The sequence below is a fragment of the Saccostrea cucullata genome, unplaced genomic scaffold, assembly GCF_032062105.1.
Source record: "Saccostrea cucullata isolate Sc308-1 unplaced genomic scaffold, CSIRO_AGI_Scuc_v1 ctg348, whole genome shotgun sequence".
Classification (NCBI taxonomy): domain Eukaryota; kingdom Metazoa; phylum Mollusca; class Bivalvia; order Ostreida; family Ostreidae; genus Saccostrea; species Saccostrea cuccullata.
In genome coordinates, this window is record NW_026933269.1 from 344,369 (window position 1) to 350,679 (window position 6,311).

At 34.2% G+C, this 6,311-nt stretch overlaps 1 pseudogene; it reads right to left on the reverse strand.

Moving 5' to 3' along the window:
* Positions 1-1,830: 1,830 nt before the first annotated feature.
* On the reverse strand, positions 1,831-5,106 carry LOC134237844 (uncharacterized; annotated as a pseudogene).
* Between the last annotated feature and the right edge of the window lie 1,205 nt (positions 5,107-6,311).

Sequence of the window (6,311 nt, forward strand, 5' to 3'; positions counted from 1 at the left end):
ATAGGTCACTTGAGCATCATGCAACAACTTCTCAATGATTCAGTTTGGTTCATGATTTAATTTAGATGTCATGGCATTCATAACTTTGCAAGAGGCACCATTGCTCATCATAACTATACACTTAGCAATCGCTTAAGTTGGTAACTTAAAACCCATAGGCAGGGTAGGGTAGGGGAACAAAAATGCATTTCAACTTATCAGTAATATCAGCAATAATCGGTAGTGCCCCTACCACACATGAACCCTTGACCCTAGGTTCACATGTTGCACAATTTCTGAAAAGGCACCCTTGCTTTTCGAAAATGTTTAATTAATACCAAGGAGCAGATTTCAAACAATTATTATAATTCATTTTCAGTATAGTAGTAGAGCCCCTCCCCCCCCCCCTCTACGGTATCCCTGACCCAAGGGCCATAAAATTTACAATTTTGGAAGAGGCATTCTTGCTCATCATAAGTTTGTACTCAGTTATTTTATTCAATACCCAGGAGCAGGGGAAATTTTTAAAGAACTAATGCATTTTCGCAATATTATCTGTATAGCACCGCCCTAGCACTAAAACCTCACAGGGTTTTAAAGAAATGTCATATTAATATAAATCAAAGTAAGTGATCACCTGTTTGGTTTGAATCATTTGCTGCCTTGTCAATAGGAACACATTTCTGCTAATGAATAAATAATGATTATAATTTTAACTATACAATACTTAAATTACTGCAAACCAACTTTTATTCGCGTACGAGAAATATTCTCGAGTTTCACAGCCTGCTTTAATTCGCGAATATGTATCGCCGTGTATAATTTATTTTGCAATAATTTGGTAGAGAATGCTTTCTCGGTCGCGAAAATTCATCGCCGTGGATTGATTTTGAACTGACGAATCGCGAATAAAAGATGACGCGAATAATAGTTGGTTTACAGTATACTCCTCATTGTTAAATGAATACATATAACCAATTTTATATATATGCATGAAATGAAAGGAAAATCACACCAGAGATTTTAGTTTTAAATCTAATTCAAAATAATATGCAATGCATAGTCAGAAAATATAGTTATCTTCTTATTCGTTTCACTCAAACGAACATAAAACATTTATGAAATAAACACAATCTCGTGAAATAGGATATGAAGAGCTCTGAAAGTGCAGTTTAATTATTACACACAATACATATTATATCTCTTTTTCTATTGTCCTCATCAATGTCCGAATTCTACAAAATAGAAAATAAATATTTTCAACAAAGTATAAATCTAGTATAATATTCAAAACTAAGCAATGGGCGGGTGGGTGGGACTTATATGACTGCACGAAATAGAGCCTTCGAATGGCTTTCCCTATACAGAATTTCTTTCACGGTCACTAATAGCCCGTGCTATGAATATTTATGTCACCTGACTAGGTAACCATTCTAACAGCCAATAGATGACAAGAATAAACAAACACAAACACGTGTTTGCGTAACATTAATAAATACGTTTATGTTCTTATTCGTTTCACTCAAACGAACATAAAACATTTATGAAATAAACACAAACTCGTGAAATACTGTAAACGTATTACATTTGACGGTGTATTCTTTTTAGCGCTTTTAACGGAAAGATACTTCCGCTAATTCAAGTACATCGCTAAATTCTTAAATATTGATACATGAATAAGAACACCAAGAAATGCGCTAAATCAAATCTACGCTAACTTGTTTAAAAATCATTTTCCGCTAAATATCGTTCACGCCAAATATAATACATTTACAGTAGAATATGAAGCGCTCTGAAAGTGCAGTTTAATTTTTTTCGAAGATAAAAAAGATTAGAACTGGCACGAATATCCTAAATGCCAAAATTTTTAGTAACTGAAAGTTTTTCAATTTGGTTTTCTTTAACATAACCATCTTTAGAATTGTCCGACCTCCACCGTCCATGCTTTTTAAACAGTCTGTCGCTAACTCCTACTTCGGCTGCGGAGGTAGCGCCACCTGATCTCAGACTATGGACACCAAATTTACACTTGTCTAAACCAATCTTTTCAAGTGAGTCCAATATGATTTCTCTTGCTCTTGTATAAGAAATTGGACGATTATCCGATCTCAGTTTATAAGTTTGGGATTTTTTACAAAATGACAGAGATCTAAACAAGAACAGGAGAATGCATGTCAGCGTTTGACAATTTTAAGAACTTTTCCAACATATTTACAGGACAGGCATAACAAAATGTTCTAGCAATACAAACTTTATGACCAGTTTTATAAACATCTGTTTTACTTTTAACAATGTTATTTTCTACACAATTAGTCTGTATACAGCTATCTGAGTAAGGAATGTTGACTATTTCTGAAAATCCTGCAAAACCTAATAAGCACATACACAATGTTATTAAATTATATAAATTTCCATCCTCTCCAAATGTAGAAACCAGAGTTTTCAAATGTTCAGGCATTATAGGCTCTTTTTTAATCACTGCTACACCACTTACAAAAGGTATTAAAAGCGTACCTGTACTGTTTTGCTGTATTTTCGGCCTTAGATCGATGTTACACAAAATCTGGGTAGTTCAGAAGCAAGTTCCGCTAGACGATGATCCTGTAATCCACAATTAATTCCCGTCCATCTGCCCACTTTAAATATATCTGAAAAGTGTGTTTATTAAAGCAAAAAATTAACATATTATATGGTGTATCAGGACCTTCATCATCTGCAATACACCCTCTCTAATGTACCAGGACCACTTGTCATCTGCAATACATCATGTATACATTTGCCCAGCTCAGCAAAAATCTTTGTTTAAAGTGTACCAGGGCCTAAACCATCTGCAATACACCATCATAAACTACAAGTTTGTAGCGTCTAAACATACCACAAGCATTCCAGAGCCAAAATATATAGAACCAAATATACAGTTCTTGTTCTGACCTTGACTGATTATCTCACTTGTATCTTTAAACAATAACACATCGTTAACATACGCCCTATAAGATAGCTCTAAATCGAATAATATTGGCCAAAAAACAGCTGAGGGTCAGTTAGGTACAATCAAAATACCATAGGCTTTGCAATCTAATAAATGTTAAATAGTAGAAACTATCAAATGAATGGGAGGAACTAGCCAGTTGTTTTCGCCCACCCAGTTCTGTGTAAAACAATCTACAGCCTCTGATTCAGGATTCCAAAATTTTGAGTTGTATCTTACAAGTTTACGATTGTTAAAGTTTGCGAATCTATCTACAGAGAAAGGACCAAACATAGAACTAATAAATTAAAAAAAATTATTAGTAACTTCCCAATCATCGTGATCAATAATTTTACTGAAAAAATCTGCCTTTTCATTTTCTGATCTCGGAACCCATTGAACATCGAGGGAAATTTTATTTTCGTCACAAATTTTGAAAATATTATATGCTTAAACTTGTAAGTGATGCTTCATGCTACCAGAGTGTACTATTTTCGCACAACTTTGATTATCTGTAAACCACTTTACTGTCATATTTTGTAGTTCTTTCTTAAAAGAAGCCAACGCCAATTCTATGGCCTTCAACTCTCTCCACGTAGAACTCATACTTCTCTCATGTTCTTTCCACATCAAATGGAACACCTTAGAATTAACTTCAACTGTATATGCACTTGATGCTGAATTACTTGCATCTGAATAAATGATTACGTTTTTTCTTTTAACAGAATGTAAAAATCTTGTACTGTCACAACGCATACATTCTACCCAAAATTTTAGTTCTTCAAACACTTGATCTTTATGCTTGAAAAATAGCTTAGAATCCCATGATTCTTTCAAAGCAATTTCCATAGAAGAAAACCTTGTCATAATATTGCAAATGTTACCCATTACTGGAGTCATAGAAATGATCTTCCTTACTACTCCTGCAAGTTCCCTCGCTGTTACATCGGGAAAATGAGTGATAGTTTTCTGTAGACAACAGATAGCATCACCGATTTGTCTGTCCGGAACTGAAATAGAAAATAGATTTGAATTCCATGTTAAACCTAACCATTCAATGACTTGTGTTGGTATAAAATGTGATTTCTCAACATTGACCACCAGACCAACTTCTGACAACGTTTTCTGAATAAATTGAGAATCTAAAAGACATTGGTCCTCAGTAGAAGCGAATGCCAAACCATTATCTAAATATAATACAATCAAAATGTCATTTTTTCTCAAGTATTTCACGATGGGTCTTAAGCATTTAGTAAAAATGAATGGAGCTGACGATAGACCAAAAGGGAGAACCGTATAGCAGTAGTATTTGTTTTCCCACTGGAATCCTAAATAAGTCTGATAATTCTCAGCTATATCTATGTGATGATATCCTGATTTCAGATCAAATTTAATACAGTAAAAACCCTTTTCAAAATAATCTAATGCCGTCTTCCAGTCTTCATTTTTTTTTATACTTGACATATTTATTTAGCCTACTGAGATCAAGTATCAACCTCTTTTTGTTTTTGTTTTTGGCGACACTCAGTGGACTGCACACAAATTGCTGAAAAGGAACTTTTAAAATACGTTTGTTTTCCATCAAATCTGAAATCTCTGAAGTAACAAATTCAAAATTGTTAATAGCAGACTTGTTATTTTGAAAACACATAGAAGGAGGATTTAAAACGAAAGGAATTTCATATCCAGATTCAATAACTTTCAAAATAAAAGGATTTGTGCCAATTTCTCTCCATTTGCTAACATTTCTTTTCAAATTGTACTTTATCAATGACATTTGTTTTGATTTTTTTTTTCTGAAGGCATTTTACCTGGCCAGCGAGAGTAGAATAGCTTGTATAACCTGTATACTTATCATTGACTTTGTGACTTGTTTTTGGGGCAGTCGTTTTTACAGTGTCCAGTGGAAAAATAGTTGAAGCATACGTCGCTGGGCTGTGGTTGACGCCTTGTGAGTTTGCCACGAAAGGGCTGCTGCTGATATGTATATGGCTGAGAAGTAGCAGTAGAGGAAGAACCAGAAGTAAGCTGGGCTGCCGAGCCTGCCGCTGCTTTCGCTGTAGAAGTTCTGTAGGAGCCATACGGTTGGAAACGCTTGTTCTGGGCTTGCATTTGCTGCCTAAGGGCTCGGTTTTCAGCGCTTCTAATTTTCTTTTCATCGTTAGAGTTGTCAGCAATTTCTCTGGGCTGATACTCGTTTACTGTCTTCCACCCTGCAGGAGATGAATCGGCAATACGAATGAATTTCTGGCGCGTTTTCAGTTTTTTTCCGCAATTCGCCTATTATTGACACTGAATCACTGTCTTTATTTTCGAAAGCTCTTATCTCTAGTTTTTCTAGACCCTCAAGAATTATTGAAATTATTAAAATCATTAAAATCGTACTGAGCTCGATTAAGTTAATTACTTAATCTCTGCGCAAGTGCCTCGGGAAATAGACTTGCTCTTGGGGAACTGGAATCTTGCTGACCCCCTCAATGATATACTTTGACTGTATACTAACCAAAATGCCATAAGCTACCGAATTCCTTTTAACTATCGACTGATTTCGAAGGACTTTTGCAATTCAACAGTTTAACAGAATCAGTGTTGTTAAATGTAACAAAATAAAATATTTCTAGTTAGAGCACATCCTGTAGAGTTATTTGATATTTCCGAATTTTTAAAAAAGTGTATTTTTACTGAAATCTTTATCGATCAATCTTTGAGTGTTTTTTTAAAAAATATTTTTATTCAAATATGCTAAATATAGATATTAGGTCATAATACCTAGGATCCCCACAGGTACCTGTCACTCTACAGTTAATGAATAATCACACTAAATAAAGGAGATTCATTGGTAATAATTGCCCATTTATCACCTGTAAATAATATTCTGTTTTACAATAAAACGCATTTTTCACTATAAAAATCCCTCAATCTGCCTCTCACAGCAAACGAAAACGTCATTTTTACCAAAATGACGTCATATTGGTAAGTTCATCGCGATCAATGATTTGTTTTTTTTACCAGCTGTATGGGATTTAACAAGTAACTTTTTTAATGCATGATAAGTTTTTTTTTGTTAATAATTATGCTAATAAAGTCAAAAGTTGCAAATTTATTCCTTTTCTGGTATTAAAAGGAATACATAACAGTCATATTTTTGTGTGACGTCACAGTTAACTTTTCCAGAATAAATTAGGCACGCCCCCTTTTCAGCCATAACAATGCTGCGTAAAGAAAAGCGGAATTATTAAATAAAGAAAAAGAAACTGTCAGTAAAACAAGGAATTTATAGATGTGCGTTGCAAGGGCTTGAACCCATAAATTAATTATTCCACATTCCACAAAGCGCACGTGTTATTAAGCATCTAATACTGTA